The sequence below is a fragment of the Cinclus cinclus genome, chromosome 20, assembly GCF_963662255.1.
Source record: "Cinclus cinclus chromosome 20, bCinCin1.1, whole genome shotgun sequence".
Taxonomy (NCBI): Eukaryota; Metazoa; Chordata; class Aves; order Passeriformes; family Cinclidae; genus Cinclus; species Cinclus cinclus.
Window position 1 is genome coordinate 4596998 of NC_085065.1, and position 23672 is coordinate 4620669.

Genomic DNA, 23672 nt, shown 5'->3' on the forward strand with positions numbered 1-23672 from the left:
CACATTGTGCTGGGTAATGGGCATTTGTCTTGGAATGCTTTGTGTCTCGGCGCTGCTTCTTTCTCATTGTGCCTTGCCAGCTTTCAGCTTTCAGCTGTCTTCTCCAGAAACAAATGCTGATGACTTTCCGCTTCTTCTCTCTGCCGTAATCCGCTGCCCCGGGTAGTTCAGCGAGAAGGATGAAAAGGGAGTGGCTGATAATTGAGTTATTCAAGAATATGAGCACAGACCAGGTCTGACCGGTTCTTGTGTCAATGGAACGGGACTTTCTGGGCTCAATTTCCGAACTTTCGGCCCAGGGACAGCAGAGCGGCCCCATCTTTTACGCTCGCGGCAGCCGATTCAGAGTTTTTCAGAAACGGGGGGTTAATGGCTCTGAATTAAATTTGGAATTGAGGTGAGTCAGTGCTGCTGGAGGACTCTTTTCCTAAAGGCTTGGAAAGAGAGGTCTCTCACTGAAGCTCTGGCTCCTGTCCTGCGCTCATTGATGAACATGTGGGGTGTGCCTTTTGCTCTGCTCGTGTCATAATGTGATATTTAAGGTGTCTTGCTTGGCACGCAGTAATTCTCTCGCTACTGGGTATTCTGAATGCAAACAGCCGGCAGATATCTTCCATCGTATTAAACTTTATTTGCCAGGAGATCAAGGGGAAAACCCCTGTGCAAACCCGAACGTGTACCGGTGCCTAGGGCAGGATGTCCAAACATAGCCACAGTAAAGAAAAATTAGTGCACACTGTAGAAACAATATTTTTGATGCATTTTTAATGTTATTTTTTTTTAACCGACCTCATGTTCTCTCAGCAGTTTCCCTTGCTCTGCCTGAGGAATATGTCTAACAAGTAACACCAGCATCACACAAATTCTGAGGACCTGGGCTCACTCTGTAGCAGCCTGTAGATATTTTCCAAGGCAAAATGAAGAATGAAGTGAGGAGAGTCCGTCCAAAGTCCTGACATTATCATCAGGCACGGGCAATCACACAAGGATTTACCAGCTGATGCTTTTTAGGGTGTTTATTCTGTCACCACGAAGGGGATACCAGTATCTTGCAGAATTACTTCTGCAAAGTGGGATCTAGCTAAATCACCTCAATAATTCAGTTCAGCCTTACTGAGGAGAGTTTGGGTACCTCTGGCAATCCCATCCACCGTTCTGGGTTCTGCTTTGTGAACCTGCAGCTGTTATTTCATGCTCCAGCTAACAATGGGAGACTCGGGGTTATAGCACCTTTCCATTAGGAGAACTTTTTACAGAGCTGTTGTTGTCACAGCCGGCTCCATTCCCCAGGAATTTTCTGGAGCCTTCCCGCTGCCACCTGCAGCTGTTCCTCAAAAATTCAAGGATTTTCTGGGCCGACTTTTCTGCAGTTCCAGGCTCTGCTCTCAAGGCTGTCCATACCTACCAGGGGGGTATTTGGAAAAAACACCTCTTTCTGTGATTGCAGCTCTAAAATAGAGATGTTGGCACAACGGGGCTGAACAGGAGGAAGCTTTTGGGGTGAACAGAGGCTGCAGAACTGCAGAGCATCCTCAGCTCTTAATGGTTGCTCCAGTTTTGATGAAATGTCAGACTTTGGAATTTTTGAATTTTTTTGGGAAATTGTCCCACTTCTTGCTGCAGAAAGTGGCAGATATCTCACATTTTTAGGTTTTTTTTTTAAACAGCAGTTTAGACAGGAAAATTATTTAATTTTATTACATTTTAAAGGCTTTTTTTGTGTGTTTCCAACCACTTAGTCCCCCAAGAATGGGCTGTCTGCCTTCTGTTGTATATCCATATCAGCCTTGAGAAAGTGGAAACTTTTATTTCATCATTTCTGGTCTCACCTGCACTTGAATGACCAGAAACTCTGAGCACAAAGCTGAATCCCTCTTTGTTCCAACAATATTTACACTACACAGGCACACAAACAGGTATCAAATTTAGGAATAACACAAATTCTGGCTCTTCTAATATAATTTTTTTTTTTCCGGGACATGGAAGATTCTGCCTGTGGGTTTAATACCAAAGACAGTCAAAGTTGGTGAGAGACAGAGGCCAGTCTTTTAGCTTTGTTTATTCTAAGAATAAATCGTGCCTCTTAACGACTGCATTGATGTCTTCTGTTTCCAAAGCTTCCTGCCCTGACAAAAAAGAGCTTTTACCATTACAGGGATCATGTGGAGGCAGCCAGACCAAGTGGCATTTTTATCAGGTTTCAGCTTTATTTGAAACTGGGTTTAAGGTCATGCCTTGTGACAGGCTGTTCATGCAGCTCTGTGGATACAGGTATCATGGTCTGGTTTTTGTATCTGGGAGTGTAAATCTTTCCTGTTCTCCTGGACTCACCCAAATCTCCTTTGGTAACACACATTTCTGCTCCTTTTTTTGGAGAGGGAGAAAAGAAATGGTGTTTTATGACACTCTGCGTGGTCTGTGGGTCCCGTCTGGAGTAGGGCAAGGATTTAAAAACAAATAAACTCCCTTTGCAAATATTTGTTTAAATGTTCAAGGTTTACTGTTTCTATTCCATGTGGGATGTAGAAAGACACATTTTAATCCAAACAGGGACAAAGGGGGTGGCTTTGCCATCTAAGATTTCAAACATGACAACTTGAACTATTCTTTCTCTTAAAATAACCTTATTTATAACAGAAGAGTGTAAAAGGGAGTAAGAAAGAGAATGCATTTTCATGTGCCACTTGCTATCACCTCGCTTCCAAATTTAGTTTATTGCTTTAAATCAGTCCTTTTTCCCAAGCAGCCCCATTACCTCTTCTGTCAAAGTTTGTCTCTACCCATGCATTTGTGTCTGACCAGCCTCCAGTTAAATTAAACTGCACTCCCAAGGCATCTCAGAGCATCACTTGGGGAAGTTTTAGGGGTTTTAAGGAGTTTTTATGTGCATATATATGTTTGATGGATTTATACACGTAAAATGTGAAATACAAATGTATGTTGCTTTGACGTGTGTTTTGTAGTAATCTAAATCTGTCAGTTCTCCATCCCATCTATTTCATTCCCACCCTGGACAGAAACAGTGTGGTTACCCCTCAGCAGATGCTGTTAATTGTTGGTACCAAAGCCCACAGGAGTCCATGGAAGTTTGGATAAGAGATTTTGATTTGATGATAAATGAGGCAGAAAAAATCAAACAAGATATCTGAAGGCTGTCCCTAGGCAACAGCAGCACAGCCAGAGCATCTGGTGTTCCCTACAGCAACAAGATGGTTCAAAAGAAAATGCAGCGAATATCAGAAATCATTACTGGAATAAGGGGCAGCTCCAGGATTTTGGTTCAAAACCAAAACAGAACAAAACATAAAACCACAACTCCCCACTGTTCTTGCTCAGAGAAGGTTTCCTTTGCTCCAGTGACCCCCCTGCAGCCACCAGTCTCCACTGGGCAGGTGGTTCTGCCTTCATGGTCCTTCCTGCTGGGCTGAGCCAAACCCTCTGGTTTGGCAGGGCTGCAGGGCAGAAATGGGGAGTTAGTGGCTCTCGATTTGAATTTGGAGGAGTTGAGTTGAGTTGAGGTGAGTCAGTGTTGCTGAAGGACTCTTTTCATGAAGGTCTTGGACAGAGTTGTCCATTGAGGCTTTGGCCCCTGTCCTGTGTGCCTCAAACCTGGTTTATTGATGAGGGCACATGTGGGGTGTACCTTTTGCACAGGCAGCTGCAGGCCTGGAGAAAGAAGAAAAATAGAAAAATAGAAAGAGTGGGAAAATAGCATCATATCTAAGAGAAGCTTTAGAAGGCAAGTATTACTGTAAGCTGCACCAGCATGAGGAAAAACCTCAGTGGCCAGGGGTGAAATGGGAGGGTGGCTGCTCTGGGAAGGAAGGGCAGGCATTTAAAGCAGGGCACAGCTCTGCAGACCAAGCAAACCAAGCTTTACGCCCTGGTGGATGCTCAAACCTAAAGGATATTGTGGCATGTGCCTGATTTTTACCTAAACCTCAGCTGCACAGGGCTGGAAGGAGCCTCAAGCATTGCCAGAGCTCCCCTCCCTGCTCCAGTGATGGACCAGCTGTGCCTTTCCCTATAATTTCAGCTCCTAATGCCTTGTCCAGGTTCAAGGGGGCACAAACTTTTGCCTTTTCATTCTGAGCCTGAAACAATGGCTGAGCTCTGCCTCCCGTGGGGTGAAGGAGGTAACCTCCCTCCTCATGGTGTCCTCATGAATAATTCCATTGCTCTCCCACTTGATTTCAGGTTTCCCAAAATAACTGACACTCCTCACACCGAGAGCAAGCAATCCTGGGGAAAACAAAATACATTAAACAGCTACACCACCTTGAAAGAGCCCTGAGCAAGTCTGTGATTAGGAAAAAAAAAATGCATGAGAGGTTTTGTAGGAAATTTCAAGAGTTGATGGGGAAAATTTCATATCCCTCCACACTCCCATTTTCAGTGAATATCTGCTTTTCTTGCTTTTTTGGGGGGGAAGGATGTGACCATTTTCAGTGAATATCTGCTTTTCTTGCTTTTTTGGGGGGGAGGATGTGACCATTTTCAGTGAATATCTGCTTTTCTTGCTTTTTTGGGGGGGAAGGATGTGACCATTTTCAGTGAATATCTGCTTTTCTTGCTTTTTTGGGGGGGAAGGATGTGACCATTTTCAGTGAATATCTGCTTTTCTTGCTTTTTTGGGGGGGAAGGATGTGACTGCCTTCTGTCTGCGAATCCACATTTATGGAGCCGGATCCCTGGGAAGATGGGGAGGGCTGACATGGGTGATACTCACAGCACGGTTTGATTTGCCATCGGGATCCATCCCGCCTTCCTGAGCAGCCTTTCCCCTTCAGACAATTCAGAATTTCCTTTCTGAGCGCGACTCCCCTCTTCAGATGTGCTGTACAATGTCTCTCCACTGGATACCCACCGAATGCCTAATTTTTAACCACTCTGTCTGTCAGATCCACAAAAGCTGTTACTGGAGGTGTTTGCATAAAAGAGCTCCACTGTAGGTATCTGAGAGCAGCTGGCGATGCTCCAGCCGTGCTGAGCCAGGCTGGATGCTTTAGTCTCCCTGGCTTAATGGCTACGTGCAGTTCCTTAATGTGCCCTCCCCCTCAATTGCCTCCGAAATTAGCATGCAAAACGTGTCCAGCCTCGGAAAGAAAAGAAGTTTGGAGCCTCTTGGATTCAGGCAAGACAGGTTGGGGTATTATTGGAAATAAAATGTAACTCTGACAGGGAGAGGTCAGGGTATGATCAAACCCTGGGCTCGGGCAGCGCAGAGCGGGGCACGTGGGGAAAACGATGGTTTTGCCTTGGATGACCCCTCTTGGCACTGTGAGCCCAGCCTGGGCTCTGCCTCCCCTGAGGTGAAGCCTGGCATGAGGTGAAGCATGTCCACAATGGTTTTGTGTGCTTTGAACCCCATGAAGAACCTTCAGGAGAGGTTTAACCCACTGGGCAGTGCTAGCATGGGGCAGGACTCCTGTCGTGCAAAACGATGGAGAAAGGGGAAACAGTTCGGTGATGGACCGAGCAGTCTGGGGCCAACAGTTGGACTTGAAGGTCTCAGAGGTCTTTTCCAACCACAATGATTCTGTTTTTCAGTTGCTTGTTGCAGATGGGGCAGTGGAGCACAAACCATTGGATTGACTCTTGTGGGTGATAAAATCAGTAGGTTCAGTGCCCACAGCTTGCTAAAAGCTTTCAGGTGCCTGCTGTGAGATGCTGTGGCCTGTTGGGTGTGAATGAAGCTCCCTGAGAGTCCTGCTGAGGTCCTTCGTGGCTTTGTGTCCTTTAATCCTTCATGGGTTAGAGCAGATCAACAGATGTGAGATTCCCAAATTACTGATATGCTTTGTGAGAGAGGCAGAGTCAGTGTGTGCTGCCCCAAGCCCTGTTCCACATCTTTGGTGGTTGCTGTGGTCCCCCGCTCTGTGATTTGAAACTCAGATAATTCTATTCAGGAGCTGGCTAATTTCCCCAAACTTCTCTGGTTGGTTAAAGACCACATATACATTTGTAGCAGCACTTGTGGCATTAGATGCTGTGTTTTCTTCTCAATCCCTTTTTCTCTTGTCACCTTTTCACCTCTCCTGCTTTTCAGTGCTGTGCTTTTAAGTTTTAAATCAATCTGTCTTTAGGCTAAGGACAGTCCATGACATGCCAGAGCAGAAATCACACAGGAGAGGCTGTGTTGGGCAGAGAGAGTCCCAACCTGCTGCTGACACCTTCCCCATGGTCTGCCCTGGTCTCGCTCCTTGTTCTGCTGCGCTCACCTGTGATGCTCACCAGTAACATACCAGCTTTGTGTTAAACACGCAACTGCAAAATTCCAAATGCCTGAAATCACGGGTTTTCAGAGGTGTTGGTTCCCTCAGGAGCCAGGGGTGGGGCAGGAGCTGTGTTTCCCTGGGACAGCATTCAGTGCGCTGTGCGTTTTTTGCTTTGCTGGCATTACTGGAAACTTCCAGATGAGATGGGATAATGATGACAACAGTGGAAAAACACTAAGGGAAATTTGCTTTAGTGAGTGCAGCTACCCAGGGAAGCAGGTACTGCTTAGGTCTTGTGGCTGACTGAGGAAGAACCACATAAGGAGCTGTTGGTGTTCACGGGGCTCGTGGTGTGCTCGGAGGCGCAAATAACCGATTCCAAAGTTGATATAATCAGAGAATAAAAGAAGATTGGGTGTTATAGGTTAAGCTGTTGTAAATTAAAGCAGCTCTGCTGAGCTCATTGCAGTTGTTCTGGGTTATTGCAAATGTAAGTGAGAGGAGTTGACTCTGTTTTTCCAGCAGTGATTGGTTGGAAAATGCCAGTTTTCTGGTACGTGAGTTAAAGTGAGTGGGCAACTTGGTCATCATAAAACAGAACATTTCCTGTTAGGGTCTTCCTCTGTGTACTGTAAGACAGACAGACCTGTTGTCCTCTTACAAGCTGCAAATTACACAGGCAAATGTAATTACCCATTCTCTTTGTTATTAGTGTGCAATTGGAAGCTTCAAGCAATCGTCCCTTTCTTGGTATTTCAAAGCTCACTCGCAAGATGCATCCTTGATATTGAACACAATGAGATGTCCTTTTTTTTTTTTAAATTCAATTAAACATTTGCCTACTGTGACTCTTTATTCACTGCAAATTGTCTCTGTAAATAATCTTCATCAAAAGTCAGAACCAATCCCCATTAGTTGTTTAGATTAATTAATGAGTCCCCCTGGAGCCACCCAAATGAATTCAATTTAAACGTCAACAACTTGGCTATGGAGTTTCCCAGGTTGGCATTAAGACAATATTAAACCTGCAATAAGTCACATTTAAAATGTTAATTCAAAGAAGCTCTCCATTTAGAGCATTTAATTAAATCCTTAAATAAACTGCATGGGCTCAATACCAGATGGTTCTGCATTTTCATTGCAGCAGAGAGCCTTGAAGTCATTGAGGGAAGTAATATTGGAGGCATGGTGAAGATAACCAGGATATATAGTGTAATAAAATCTAATCTTGTTTCCAGCAGGGAGATTCAGTGTATGTACACAACCTAGGCTAAAATTGTAAGTTAATTACATTAACCCCAGTGTACTCTGGTATCTGAGCAGCCAGAGATGAAATTAGTCTTTTTCCTATCATAAGATTCTTTTCAACTTCACTATATTAATTTTTAGCCAAATACTTACTCATAAGGAAAATTGAAGTTAATGTAACCAAAGACAAAGTAATGCAGTCTTAATATTCTGAAGGGATTATGGAGGGCCGTGAAAATACACTTTGCAAATGTCACTCACTTTGAATGGATTTGTGGTGGGAAGGTGGGGGGAGAAGAATTATGGCTGTGATCTGCACCATGCTGGGGTTTAATAAAAGTCATGATTTAAGAAATTTGGGCCTGGGGGGGGGGGGGGGGAAGCTAAAAAAAAAAGGAAAAGAGATAAATACCTCTCTCCAAAGGCCCACATTGACAAGACATGGTGAGTGTCCCCCTCTGGCAGGTGACAGATCCTTGAAATCCAGTTGAAATTCTGGGGGGTGATTTGGGTTAGGACACCCTGTTCAAATATCTGCATGTTTGGGGATTTATTTTGTCCTTGTTGTAAGGAATAATCCTTTTTGCACCACCCGTTTGTGCGGTAAAAGTTTCTTCAAACAAGTAAAGGTAGACCATTTTCCTTGGCAGAAATCAAAATTATATTGGGATGATAAAGTGGGGTTTTCTTTTTGTCTACTTGTTTTTCTAAAAGTTGCTTTTGCAACCAGTCTCTGGGTGCCAGTGAGATGATGCCAGTGGTTCAAAAGTTGTCCTCCAGTTTCCCTCCTGCCTCCAAAACCAGACCCTTTCCCAGTGCCAGGTGCCTCCTGTCTGGGTGCTTGACACAGCCTCCTGGACCAGCTCGAGGAGCAGAGCAGCCCTCTGGGTCTCAGCTCCAGGGCTGAAAACACCACGAGAAAATTCAGTCTGTTCCCTCCCTGCCAGCTGTAAAGCAGGGGTGTTGTAAATGCAGCTCAGCAAAGGGAGTAACTTTTTCTCTTAATATTCAAGAAACTGTAATTCAATTTCCAAAAAATATGGGTTTCATCCTGTTGGGTAATGAAATGCATCAGGGAGGAGAAATTACTTTGCTGTTGTGGCAGGGCAGATTTGCACTGTTTGGGCTTTGCTGGGAGCCCAGGGAGGGACCCGAGCCACGTCAGCAGCACAAATTTCGTGTGTGGTGACACGAGAGACTGGAGCTGGCGAGGAGTGAGCTGAGCCTGTCCCTGCTGGGGCTGAAAGGAGCCAGAAAAGTCTCTTCAAAACACTGGTACAGGGTGCCCAGAGCAGCTGTGGCTGCCCCATCTCTGGAAATATTCAAGGCCAGCTTGGTCAGGGCTCTTGAGCAACGTGGTCCAGTGGAAGGTGTCCCTGCCCTTGGCAGGGGGTGACACTGGAGGAGCTTTAAAGGTCCCTTCCAGCCCCCAGCCTGTGGTTCTAACTCTCCATCCTGTCCCTGCCCCATCCTACCCCGTGGTGCTGGGGTGACTTGGCCTCGTGCCCATGTTCCCTTCCTGTTGTCACAGCTCTGAGTGATGCTGGTGGCACCCAGGCTCTGCACACCAGGATGTGGACACCTCCTCCAGAGAGCTGAGCTCTCTCTGCTCTGCCTGGGGATGGAAACACTGAAGCTTTGTTGCTTTGGTAATCCTGAGATGCCCCCAAAATTGAAAGGATGGCTGCAATAACCCCTCTGGTGCAGCTCCTCGTGGTCAGAGCCACTCCACTGATGGTGCTGAAATAACCCACAACAAATCATTTTACATAACTTAAAGGTAATAAAAAAACCCCAAATTTCCTCCTACATCCCTGCCTATCTTCTCCTCCTCCCTTCCAAGGAAATTGGAGCTATTTGGTGACCTGAAAACAGCTGGGGACAGTGGATGACCCAGCCTTGTGCCACTGCTTGCAGAGCCCCAGCTCTGCCAGCCTTCAGGGATGTGGGGTCACACCCTGCAGGGTCAGTGGGGACAGGGGCTGGTTGGGGTGCTTTGGGTCTAAAATGGGCCACTCTGGGTTCCTTTACCCACACATATAGGAGTGACGAGATGAATTTGTAAAACTTTCCATCTCCTTTTTGCTTAGAGAAGCCTCAACTGAAACACTCTCTCTGGAAATCCCCCGAACCTTGACCGAGATGAAAAGCTGCTGCAGTTTAAACAACACCCAGACTGACAATTTCAGCATCACTAAAATCGAAAGTTTCTGCCTGCAGTGCTCTCCCCACTCAGTCCCTGTGCTGGGAAGGAGGCCAGCAGCACAGAGCATGGAAGTTGCTTTGGAAGGGATCCCCTGGAGGATTCGCTTTCCTCTTGGTGTGTGTCATGGTAACTGGGAGATGCTCCCCACCAGGGAATGCATCAGAAAGCATTGCTGAATTTTACCTGTTCTCTTGCCTTCATTCGTTGCAATTTTTATTTCTTATCATCTGAGGGTTGCTGCTTGATCATATGTGTCCTTTGATTTTCTTATTATCTGGTGCAGTGCTGTGTTTTGAATTTAGCATGAGAATAGTGTTGTTAACACACGGATGTTTTAGTTCTTGCCCAGTAGTTCCTGCCCTAATTCAAGAACTTATCAGCGTCCTGTGCTTTGCCAGTGAGGAGTTGCACAAAAAGCTGGGAGGCACATGGCCAGGACAACTCACCAAACTGGCCAAGGGGATGTTCCAGGCCATGGAAAATCGTGCCCAGTGGATAAACTGGGGGGTGTTGTCTGGGAGCACCCAGTTGCTGCTCAGGAAAAGGCTGGGCATCATTCAGGGGGTGATGAGCAACTGTGCTGTGCATCACTTGTTTCTCTTGAGACTTATTCCTCTCCCCCTCCTTTCCGTTACAATTATTATTGTTGTTTCTACTGTTAATATCATTAGCATATTTTATTTTGTTTCAATTATCAACCCAGGAGAAGAAAAGCATGAGGCTGACTTGGTTGCAGGAACTTGGTGTCTTGGTCATTCACAGCCTGGTTTTATTTATTACTTAATGAGTTTTCATTCCACAGCAATGTTGGGCATTTCTCCAGGTGTCAGTGACAAAACCTTGTCCATCCCTGCCTGGTGTCTTGGCACTGCTGGGCACCCTCACCTTCTTGCTTGCTCTGCGTTGTCTCTGCTGCATTTTGCTTTCCATCCTGTGGTTTGTGCTCTGGGGCTTCATTCAGTTACCTGAGGCTGTGGGGACACAAAGCCAATGAGGAGCAGAAAATAACTCCAGAACAATGCCTCCATTACCAAGAGAGCTGTTTCCCTGGCAACACAAAGTTCTTGCCATGTGTCTGCTCGGGGGTTGCCCTTCCCTGCCCTGAAATGCCCTCTCTGGGCTGGGTGAGTGCTGCCCAGAGGCCATGGGAAGCACCACTGTTGGTACGGACCCGGACTGGGAAGCAAAAGCATGAGCTGCAGCAGCTGTTGGTGGATTTTTTAAAAAGTTTTTAGAGTTATTTTTCCTTTTCTGAGTCCAGCTCCAATTCCTCCCTGCCAGACGTGTCACTTTGAGCCCGCTCTCCTCCAGGTCCCTGCCATGGGACACACGTGCCAGACGTGTGGCAAAATGTTGTGCCAGCACATTGGAAGAGGTCCTGCAGGTGCCGCTCACTGTGCTGGCTGGAGACCTGAACAGCTGGCAAACTCTGCATTTCCTCACAGCATTTTTAAGTGTCAAAGCTGTATAAAAACCCACGCAGCACTGCGGTCTCAGTGGCACAGCTCTGATTAACGAGCTATCGTGCATTTAGCGGTGCCTTTTACAGCCCTGCTTGACCCCTGTGCCTCCTTCACCCCATGTGGAGTCACCCCGGAGCCACCTCGAGTTTTGGGGCAGTTTTTTGGAGTCTCATCCAGCTGGTATTTACCTGCAATTTCCTCTGTTTGACTCCAGCAGTTATGTTTGTCCTTTCCTCTCAGCTTACCCTCCGTTCTGCTGCTCCCCTTACTCTATTAAGTGGTAGGATAGATTATATTTAAAGCCTCTTTTATTTCTCCAGGGTTTGCTGGGCAAGGATTTATGAGTGTCTTAATTCCACAGTACTTGAGGCAGGGGAGTGCTTGCCTGCTTCTTGGTGGTCAAAATGACTTCTGGTTTTGGATGTGTTCTTAGTTCTTCCAGTTATTGGTCTTCGGGATATTATTTTTAATTAATCATGCAAAAGAAGCAATGTTGTGCACACAACACTGCACCCAAACTACCAAATACAGAGGTCCCACATAAATGAAGACCCCTGCAGAATCACTCTATCCTGTTCCCACATCTCCAAACAGCACTGAGGATAAAATACTAATTTAATTCCAACTTTTAAGCATAGCTGTGGCTCTGACAACAAGATTTCTTTGGTCAAAGGGTAGGGACAGGCTGGCACAGTAAATTCAGTCACCAAGTCACTTCTGCTGGCCACTCAGCCCACGAGGCACGGATTTCATGGGAGTTCCCAGGCTTTCCTCATGGTTTTCCTCACTCCTTAAATACAGCTCCCTGATGCTGATGATTAAGAATTGCTGTGGGTGTGTAATAGCCATGTAGGATTGTTTTTTTCATGTAGGTGAGCTTTAAAGTTATTTCAAATGAAGTGAAAGAGAGCAGATCTTGCCTGTTGAACGCTTGGCTGCCCTATGGTGCCAGTGCTGTTATTTGTAGGAGGGATTTGGAAACGTTTTGCTGGCTCAGTTCTTTCCTTGGAGAAGTCAATGGCAAACCTCTGCTCGCCCTCAGGGTTAACAATGAGCTGCTGTTGTGTCTAGCTGACAATCCCAGCCCTCCTGGGTGCAGTCAGGGTGTCTTGCTGCTGTGTCCTGGCTGTTGCCTAAACAAAACACCTCCTGAACTATTGATAGTAAATAAATATTTTAGCGAAGGTGTTTTTGCTGCTTTGACTTTCCCCCCCCCCCCCATCCCAGCTGCATTCCCCTAAAATGAAGTAGCAGCATAATGACAAAGAGATTCATATTAATTTAATTTTTCCTCGGGGCAGTTTCTGGAGTGGTCACAAGGAGCAGTCCTGCTCACCTCATTCAAAAAGAGGTCCCACATGGAGGGAGGGAGCTCTGGGGGACATCCAAAGGCAAATGGAAAAGTGGAGAGCATAGTTCGTGCCGGGCTTGGGGGTGGCATTGACTCGCTTTATATTCTGTGTGCTCAGCTCCAAATGAGATGTAAACTGAAGATTCTCCTCACCTGTAGTCATTAAATGTCTTATGGCATTTTTCATAAGACCAGGGGATCTTGGTGAAATCCCAACTCGATTAATTATATCCTGCTTCCCTAAAGTTCTTCCTGCGGTTACGAGGAGATGCTGCATCTTTCCCTCCTTCCTGTGTTGTCAATTAGAGTGCAGGCTTGTTAGCTGATTTATTATCTGTTTCCTTTCTAAAGAGGCTCAGAGGTGGTTTTGTCAGTGCTGAGTGAAGTACAGAGTAAATAGTTTGTATACTGGAACACTGTGCTTAGGAAAGGCTTTGGGAGATCTGGGGATGAAAATGCCTCATGTGCTACTTCTTTTCCCCCCCTTAATGAGGGCAGGTATAGCAAACATATCAAAGGCATCAACTACCAAGCACTGGATCCACCTGTGGCTGGAGAAAACAGCCCAGGAACTCATCTTTAAGATGTGACTGACTTGTCAGCTTTGTTTTTGTCCTCCTATGCTTGTATCCTCCCTAATATGTGTGGTGGCAGGTAATGCCTGGCTCCCAGGGACAAATCTCAAAGGGTTCTGCCCAGCATGCTGGAAACGGTGAACAGGACCTGCAGCAACAACAAAGACCTCTTGTTGTAGCCTAAAGGTTCCTACACAACAATTTGAAGGCTCTTCAAAAAGTTTAGCTGGCAGTTGTATTAAAAAAAAAAAAATTCTTGAAGTTGAAGGTAAAATTGGCAATTATTGCTGTCACAGTAGTGTGGTAGATGTGGGCTGCCCTGCCCTAGGCAGAACACGGCTCTTTGCTCTTGGAGTGGGAAACTGGAAGCACTGGAACCCCTCACCCTGGGACCAGTGCCAGCTGCCCTTGGGGGATTTTGCTCATGCAATGCTCCCAGCTGCACAGCAACAGGCAGAGGTGATCATTATGAGGTGACTGCCAGTTCTGTGCTGTACCCTTCCCTCCAGAGCACTCCTCAGGCCCAAGTCCATGAAACACACGGATCTGTGGCTCCCTTCTCTCCTTGCCATCAAATGCTCCTGTGCTTTCACATGTTCCCCCCGGAGAAAAGAATTTTATCTGTGTTTTATTCTGCTGCACCCGTCAGGATCTTTCTTATGCTGGACTTGCTGCTTTGCTCTGTGGGACAAAACAGAAGTGAGGTTTTAGCTCCTGGACGGGGAGAAAACACCTGAGGGTGTGTGCTGGGTGTCCACAGGTGGGAATGGGGCTGTTAGTGGTGCTGAAATCAGAGCTCTGGGTCGGAGGCAAGGCTCTGCTCCCCTGGCATTGCCTCTTGCACCAGCTCTGTCCTTAAGCCCTGTGCTGAGGCTGGCTTTGCCCGTGGGGAGCCCTGGCCAGCCTGGGGCAGCTGCACGGCTCAGGGTGGGGGTTCCAGGCTGTGCCCTTTGCCCAGCTCCTCCCAAAATCTGGGAGACAGCAATTTGGGACAGCCTGAGGGGTTCAGGAGCTGCAGGGAGGGTTTGGAAGGGCAGATCCACACCCCTGAGCTGTTGGGGTCCTCGTGCTGACCTGCTCATCCAGGGGACCCCGGGAAGGGGAAACTCTCCACACGTTTGTGGCATGTCAAGCACAGCTCAGTTCTGGTAGCTTCTCCCACCTTTGACTAATTGCTGACCTGACATCTTTCTGATAGTGACCTTGTTTCAGCTAGTAATTCAAATATCTTTCAGTGTCAGAAATAATAAGTGCCACAGTGAGATGAACAAGCAGAGCTTAAGTCGAACACAGATTAATGGGGTTTTAATATTCCTAATTTAATCACTCCTTTCTGTCTGAATGTGTGCAACATGATGTAGCAGCTAATTATTTTTTTAACCATGATGAGGATCTTTCCTAATCATTTTTATATTTAACATGAATGAAGGGAGGGCAGTGATTAATGAGGGAATAAATCTTATGAAACAGAAGCAAGCACATGATCAGTTAAAAATACAGCTGTCTGATTATTTTTTTCCCCTTTCCCTGTACTGCAAATACTTAACCAGCTGCACCTTCTCAGCTCAATAGTGAGCTGTCTTCAGCCCTAAAGAAAGACCTGAAACTTTGCTTATCCCTCCAGTGCTTCTGTTGGCATCTCTCTGCGTGATCATCTTTGTGATGAATGCAGAATTATTTTTCTTTCAAAAAAAAAAAAAATTGCCCCACTAGATACATTAATGGTTGGATAGATGTCTTTTCAAATATTTGTTCCTGACAGGGTGTTTGGAATTGCAGATGAGAAGCAAACCAGCTCTCAGCATCTGTCTGTTGCTACTGTACGTTTCCATTGTGTGAAGCAGAGACAAAGCCAGGCAATTCAAAGCTTAAGTGGATGCTCTTGAGATCTTTTATTTCCCCCACCCTTCCCTCCTTTTTCCCACACTTGGCTGCATTTCTTCTGTCTAAATTCTGCTTTCCCTTCCATCCCTCTATCCTGTGTGCTGGTTTGAGGAGTCTGTCTTCTCCCTGCGGCTTCTCCCCTCCCTTCCCCTCGAGCCCCCACTGATTTTGGGGTTTTGCTGAGCTCTCGGGCTGCAGGATGGCTCAGAGATGAAGGTTGTGATTGTCAGAAGAGGTTTTTCCTCACTGTTGGAGTGTATCTCGATGGTGTCAGTCCCCAGCAGGCTGCTCTCAGGGCTGTGTTGTTCCAGGGCACCTTTTTGGGGGAGGATCACTGGAACTGGGCACTGCACTCAGACAGGCACTGGGGGCTCAGCGAACTCAGCCTTGGGATGAGGACCTGGGGTTTACCCTTGGAAAGCTGCAGCTGTGAACCCAACAGAGCCCTCTGATCCCTATGGCCATGGATAATCGGTGGCACAATCCAGAAAGTTTCACTGGGATGGTTTGATTTTGGATATGTGTTTTGGTTTTTGGGGGTTTTGGGGGTCCTTTTGTTGCTGTTTGGGTGAGGAGACTTTGTGCAAATACTCCATTCAACCATGGGGATAATTTACTGGGTTTCTCTTCAATGTGAGGTCACTTTGGATGTGTCTCTTCTCACCAGCTGACAAGCAGAATTTTAAAAACCAATCAAGACGAGCTGTGCCCGAGCAGTGCTGGCAGCTCCCCTCTAACCCTGGTGTCCTCTGCAGAGGGTAAAAATTATCTAATTGGCTAAAAAAGAAAGAAAGATAGCCTTAACTGCAACTTCTGCTGCTTAACACCTTGTCATTCCTTCTTGTTGTGCAGAGCAACAAAACTCAGAAAATCAGTGTTTCAGGCACCAGTGACACACACCTCTGGCTTGATGGATGCTTGGGAATTTTGGGATCCTGTCATGCAGTGCAGGCACAGTCCTGGAGGGCTCTGGGCTAATGCAGTGCAGAGGGATAGGAGAACCTGAGGAAATAATTGTATGTTGGGCCAGTTCCTAAAATTAGGTTTGTTTTTTTTTTTTTTCTTTTTATCTGGTAAGGCACTTAATTAAATTTTTGCTCTTGCAGATGAGATCTGGTTCTTGCTGTGCAAATGTTACTCAGTCACAAGGAAAGCAGAGGGAAGATGGCTGTTTGCAGATCCCAGATCAGCAACGTGTGCTGGGAGCAGATGCTGGCTGGGGCACCCTGTGTATGTGCAGCCAGTAGAAAAGATCCATTCTCTTGTCCAGGGAAAAGAGACTCAAATCAGAAGCAGAATTCTCTCCAATTTTTTTTTTCCCTAAGACTTTTTGCTGAAGTTTCCTCAGCCACTTTCTGTAGCATTGCAAATGACGATGGCATAATTACATTTGTCTTCCAAACTGCCTTTCCTTGAGGGCAAGCTCCACTTTGGCCTTCATTCCGTTGTGTACTTTTAATCTCAAAGAAAAGCTAATGCCTAAGTATTCATTACACAATTGCATTTTTCTGTGGTCAACATCCTCTCTTATAATTACAGGTTCCAGCTGAATGTCATTTCTTTTCTCTCTACTTCAGCTCCCTCACAGCACAGGCGTCTCCTACTCCTGAAGCTTCCCTGCATTCATGTAATAAATAAATAATCACACCTTTTCTGCTGTCAAAGCTGAAAGCATGCACAGCTGTGTGCCACAAGATACTCTGGGACTGCAAGGTACAACATTTCTTAATTAGACTGACCTGAGGTTGTTGGGTTTTTTGTTTTTTTTCTTTTTTCAATTTTTTTTTTTCAAAGAAGCTTCATTAGCTCAGGAGCTTAATTGCAAATGACTAGACAAGCTCTGCTCGTGGTTATTGGGAAAGGTTAGAGTATTTCTCACTGGGGATTAGATCCTGGGAGACGTTTTGCAGCTTGATTTTGTGGGGAAGATTTAGGTGTGCTCAGAGCATCTTAGCACTAGGCTCAGAATTAGCAAAATAATTAGAAGTTCAAAGCAGAGAGGGGGGCTGGGGCAAAGCCCAGCGAACCTTTTTGATCTTACAAGCCACATTGCAAAATCCACATGGAATGGGGAGAAAGAGGCTGTGGAAAGTGAGCTCTGGAGCAGAACGGGGGGCTGCCAGGTTTCCACACTGCTGTGTTACAGGATGGGGAGTGGATAAAGCCAGGCTGGGCCGTGGGACCAGCTGCCAGCAAACTCCCACAGACTGCTGAGCATCTCCCTCCAGCAGTGGGGAGTCCATGGCCCCCAGACACCCAGCCAGCACAGCTCTACACCACTGTGCTCCCTCTGGAGGACATGGCTGAGGTACCTGATGGCCTCTGTCACTTGGTCTGTGTCACACAGTGTGTTGGTGGCATCTCTGCAGTGATATTGCTTTCATTGGCATCACTAGTGCAGGAACTTTGCAGCTTCCATGCATTTTGGGGGTGTCTTCCTTGCCCTCATGGAGGAGTCACCTTGCCACAGGACTCTTCAAGGGAAGGGTGGAGCAGGGCTCGGGGCACCGCTGGGACAGGTTTCCATGTTCCTGTGTGGTGTAAAACAAGTGAGGCAGTTCCCTGCCACGCAGGGGGCTCCTGGGGGTCAGAAAAATTTGAAAAAGTCTTACTTTGTGCTGACTAGTGTGTCCTGTCCTTTTGTGCTTTGTACCTGGTGCTGATACAGGCATGTAGCCCCATGCCTGGAAGTGTCCAGAGCTGGGTTGGACAGGGCTTGGAGCAACCTGGGATAGTAGAAGGCATCCCTGCCCATGTGGAATGAGATGATCTTTACAGTCCCATCCCACCCAAACCATTCCATGACATTAGAAGAATTTCAAAGACCTGTATTCAAGTGGATATTGTGATGGTTTTTCCTCCTATGGTTCAGTTGCATAAAGCAAGGTTTGGATGTCTCCTGACCCTCACTGGCCCTTCCTATCCCCATCCTGCACTCGGGTTTGGGTGTGGAACCAGGGGTGCTGTCACTGGGGAGCAGCTTTGGGCATCTGTGCCTGGAGCAAGGAGGCAGCGCTTGTGCTGGGAGGTTTTGGAACCCCACAGTTGTAAAAATGTGCTGAGAACGGTGCAGTGAAAGCAGCAAAAACACCAACACCCCCTGCACTGCCTGTGCCCAGAGCAGCCTCTCCCAGTGTCACCCCTGGGGACAGGAGGGGCAGTGCCTGCTCCCAGTGCTCCCTGTGCTCTGCAGAACCTCACAGCAAGGTGCCTGCTGGGATGGAGCACATTAGGTTTATGTTCTGGCAGTTGCAATGTCACCGAGCTCTTCATGACCCTCTGCAAAACCGAGCACAAAAACGGAGGCAGTTTTTAATCTCTATCAGCCAGAGCAGTGTCTGTGCTATTTGTCTGAAGGCAAGAGAATCTGTGACCTTATTTGTCCCCTTCCTCAGTCTTTTGGCTTCCAGACTGTAAGAAGGCTGCAATAATTCACGTCCTTTATTAGTCCATGCCGGGGAAAAGAGGGGTTTGAGTTGCTTGTGTGACACCCGAGTTCTGCTGCACAACAAATATACTTGAGAGGCTTTGTCGTATATAACCCACTCGAAGCAAAAGCATTCAGGTAAGGAAATGAAGGGCTGCAGGGCTCAGCTGTGCAAGAGGAAAATAATTAGGGCATGTTTATCTCATGCTCAAGCCTGCAGAGGTGAAAAGCAAGGCATGGGAAGGCTGCTTCAGAGGGAGCTGGGAGTGGGGAGGGCAAGACAGAAAGGACCTGACAAGGGAGTGAATTAAACTTCTCCAAAAGACTCGGATCACTGGGATAAATCCCCCTCCCTCCCTGTTTCTGCTCTCATGGAGGATGAGCTCTGCCTTGCTGGCTTTTCTTTTCAAGGTCTCAGAACCTGTTGTTTTCAAAAGGTTAAAGCCCTTGAGCTACTGAGGGAAGGGAACACTCTTTAAAGGATGTCAGGTGAAGAACATCTAGGTTTCTAGGGGTTTCAGGTTTGCTGGTATAAAAGGGAAAAATATATTCCAAATGTGAAATAAACCTTTGGTTCTTTTTTCCCCTTACTTTTTTTTTCTTCCTTTTTTTTATTTTTATTTTTTTTCAAAAAACATGGCTGAGTTCTTACTCTGATGAGACTCCTGCCTCCCTCCCAGCTATGAAGATCTGAATGCACACATGGTTAGGCTGGGGTAAAGCAGCTCCAGGGAGCCATGGCTTCTGCTGTCCCAGGCCAGCTGATGGAGACTGCATCAGAGCAAAGGAGGCTGAGCAGCGTGACATGAACTAAAGGAGGGTGGGCAGTGGGACATGAAACTCTGCCTCTTCCTTCCCCATGTCCTGTCCCCAGCAGCCCAGAGAGGAGTGTGGAGTTTGCAGCAGTTCTTGCTCGGATCACGACACTTGGCACATCTTCCTCTGTGCTGTTTGCTCTCAAGCTGCCTCTTCTTTCTGGGCTTCCGACCTGGCTTTCATGATTTACACAGGCACAGATCAGAGCAAACACAGCCCTTGCCAGTCTTGCAGCTCTGATTCAGTGGCAGAGCCCCAGAGAAAATATTTGCCATCCAGGCTGTGGCACAGCTCTCCTGCAGGGTCTGTGGTTTCTCTTTTTATCCTTGCCTTTGCCTCTTGGGATTTCACATTCTTCTGGCCCTCAACAGGCGCTGGTGCAGGTGGCACCGTGTGACTCTGCTCCCTGCTGGTCCCTGTGCTTGCAGAGGGGTGCAGGGAGAGGAGCTGGCTCCCCAGAGCAGGATACCTGCTGCGTGGGCACTGTCCATCACATCCCTGGCTGCTGGTGATTGCTGGGGCCAGGGGAAGGTCTGAAGCCCTGGTGTGCCAAATTCCTGCCCAGCTCAGATGGGCTGTTCAGAGGCAGCCCTGGGTGAAAAGCTGGAAGCTGGTGCTGGCACTGCTGTGAGTTTGGAAATGTGGTTACTTCTATCTTTAGATAATACTAAGAAAGTGGAGGAGGGGTAGGGGTTTTTAGCTAGAAGGATTCTACCCTATTTCTAGAGACTTTTGCTTTGTCTCCACCCCAGGAAACAGATTCCATGCACAGCTCTGAGGTTCTGCCTCTTCTTGGCTGCCTCCTGGGCAATAAAAAGCAGAACTGGGTGTCTCTTCATTTTCACAGCTCACCTTTTTTTTCTTTTTTTTTTTTGGGGGGGGGGTGCAAAAACATAATCTATTTAATCCTACCATATCCTCCATGAGACACAGCTTCCTACATCAGTTCTGTGCCCCTGAGGGTAAAGAATTATTCAAGGCATCAAGCCTGACCTGGATTTTGTGTGATGTGATCGCATCCAGAGCATGGAAATCCATGCGATCAAATGGCAAATCTCTGAGCCTTGGCAGATATGCCTCCTGCTCTGCAGAACTATGTTGCCATGGCTACATCTCAGTGTGAGCATTTCTCTCCTTATCCCAACGTCTTTTCTTCTGCCAGGGCTGCTGCCTGTGCTCAAAGCCTGTCCTGCCATGGGCAGGGCTGGGCTGGGCACAACAGCAGCACAGGGGCAGCAGGGATTGAGTCACAAGCTCACCCCACATCTGAATCTGTGGTGGGTGAATTGTTGCCAGTGACTCCTTAAATGGGAAAAAATGAGCACAGCAAGGGCTTGAAACACCTGTCAAAAATACTGGTTCTGTTTATGACTTGAGGAGAGAGAAAGTGAAAAGCAGAAGGGAGGGGATTGCATGAGGAGCTGGGAAACCTGAGCTGCAGCTGTGCCCTTCCTGGTGCTCCTCTCCCTGCCGCAGTCCCCTGCACCAAAGGGGTGACAGCCAGCTGCCACCTAAAGGCAGCTCTAGATTTAGAGATGAAAGCCACTGAAAGTACCTTTGGGGCTCTTAAACTTGTGTGAGAGCAGCTCCTCTGCCACGCAACAATGGTTGTGGGTTTCTGTCACAAAAACACTCCTGGATGTGTTTACAGGCTGTAAAGCAGAAATAGAGGAGCACTGGCAGAGCAATGGGGTGTGTTTGGGGGATGTCACTGCTGGGAGGACCGAGCTTCCCCTTGACTGAGCAGGGAAAGTTTCTCTAAGACCGTGGGACCCAGAGCATGGATGTCAGGGTCAGAAAGCCCAGGGTGGCTCCTGGCTGGGGAGAGCAAGAGCCCCCAGTGATGTACTGGGAGGAGGGTGGGGGTTCCGACTGCTGTGCTTAGGAGAACTGGAAGCAAAACTCAGCATCTTCATAGGACATTTATAGTGCCAAGTTGGTCCCTATTTGATTCTAGGGTTTGTATTTTTTTCTGAGCCACCCCCACTGAACCTGGGTTTTCTCATCTGGGGACATTGGTTAGGAATGAGAAATGAGTACATTTGCTGGCACAGAGGAAAAATCAGGCTGCTCCTGATTAAACCCTACTAACTGCATTTTAAACTGCCCTGTCCTGTGCCACACGTGCCCCATCCATGCTGGCTGTGCCACCAGCTGCCCGTGTTTTGCCAAGCAGCTCCTTTCAGTTCTAGGGAAAGCTCATGGCTTGTGCCCTGTGCTGACCAAGTCTCTAATACGTGTCCTGCTCCTGCTGCAGCAGGAGGGGAAAGGCTCTGCATGGGAAATGTGAGTTTCAAGAAGCTGCTTTGGGCATAAGTGTCCCCCAGGAAGGTGTCTGTAACCCTGATCTACGGGGCCTGCAGAGACAGACGGGGCTCCTCTCCCTTTTTGGCTCAGCAGGAGCAATGATTGTGGTTGCAGTGACAGAGCAGGGATGGCAGTGACAGAGCAGGGATGGCAGTGACTGAGCAGGGATGGCAGTGGAGGTGCAGGGATGGCAATGACAGAGCAGGGATGGCAGTGGAGGTGCAGGGATGGCAGTGGAGGTGCAGGGATGGCAGTGACAGAGCAGGGATGGCAGTGGAGGTGCAGGGATGGCAATGACAGAGCAGGGATGGCAGTGACAGAGCAGGGATGGCAGTGGAGGTGCAGGGATGGCAGTGGAGGTGCAGGGATGGCAGTGACAGAGCAGGGATGGCAGTGGAGGTGCAGGGATGGCAATGACAGATCAGGGATGGCAGTGACAGAGCAGGGATGGCAGTGACAGAGCAGGGATGGCAGTGACTGAGCAGGGATGGCAGTGGAGGTGCAGGGATGGCAGTGACTGAGCAGGGATGGCAGTGACAGATCAGGGATGGCAGTGACTGAGCAGGGATGGCAGTGACTGAGCAGGGATGGCAGTGACAGAGCAGGGATGGCAGTGACAGAGCAGGGATGGCAGTGGAAGTGCAGTGGTGCTGGTACAGAACTCCCAACTCCTCTGCCAGCATCTTCTCCGCCTTGGTGTGCACAACCAGTGTTCCAGGCCTGGGGATGGAAGTTCCTCCGCCCTAAGGATGAAAGAAATACAGGTGAACACTTTGGGTTTTTAGGAAAAATGTGTTTCCCTCACTCCCCAGATTTCTGGAGTTTCTGACATCCAGAAGGGAGGTAGGAAGGATGTGCGTTTTTCTCCTCTTCTGGTTTTAATTGTGTATTCTAATAAGAAACTTCAATTCAGGCGCTTATTAAAGTCGCCTTGTGCTGCCAGAGTTGCTGTGTTTTGATAGAAGCCCCAGAAAATCCCCTGAACCGCAACGTGGGAATCCAATTCTTTTCAGTTGATGAGACTGTAAACACATTTCCTTGGATTTGCAAGAACCATAGCAGGAGTTTCAATCATATGAATAAAGCAAAAGAATATCTGATAGGGAATATTCCTGCTTTGCATATTCAAAACTTCCAGCCTTATTCTTAGGCAGCATCTTTTCAAAGGAATGAGCCAGAAAGAGGCAAAGATGCATTGCCTGAGGGATTTAGGTAAAGAATCTCCAAACTTAACACAGAGGGGGGTGTTCTCTCTATCAGATTTAAATGTCCAAGTTAGGATTAGGAGCCCAGGTGCCACTGCTGGTGGCCAGCGATGTCTCTGTGTTCAGCTCTGCTCTCAGTCCAGCTTTCAGTGACCAGAGGGATCTTCAAAATTTAGCTTAAAACAGCCTTGGGTTGGGATGAAGGGTCTGTGCTGTTTGAGGTAACCTCGAGGGTAACTCTGCCATTCATCTTGAGTTGAGCTGAGCCCCCAAATTCTGGTACTTCCCATTTCACTCCAGCTGGGTGCATTTCCCTCTCAAGCAATCTGTCCTGATGGCTCCAGTAGAAGAGAGCTCTAAATATAGAAATAATCTGACCCACAGTGTTTGCTATTGGATGAGAAATCCCATCATACCCGATACCCAGTGCTTTTCTTTTTTCCTCTTTGAACCCTAAAAACAATTGGCAGCGGCTGATTCTATAAATCATGAATCCTATTTTGGTGAGAAAGTTCTTACATTTCTGAGGTAATTTTCCTGTCTCTTGTGTTTATGTTCCTTTACCAGCTGGCCTTGCAGATTCCCTGTGTGGCTGGTTGAAAAATGTGTCTTGTTACACTTTCCTTCTCTGTGCCCTTTGGGAATGTTCTTTTAAAACAAAACAACCCTTTTCCAGACTTTCACCAATTTTCTTGGTCAAAGCATATTCCAAAAGCAAAGCTCTCATCTCAGTTTCTCAGAACTTTATGAAAACAAATACCAACTCATCTTTTCATTTATCTGCACGCAGAAATCTGCAGCAATTTGACAAGTCAAAATATTTCCCTTTTTAGTACCGTGGCAAGTCCTGATGAGAGTTCTGTTTATTCCATGAAGACAATGAGCAGGGAACAGCATGAGGAAGTCTGGCTGCTGGTGTGATAACTCCTTCCCAGCTCTTCTATCTTGGTTTGGCACTGAAATGCTGACTTC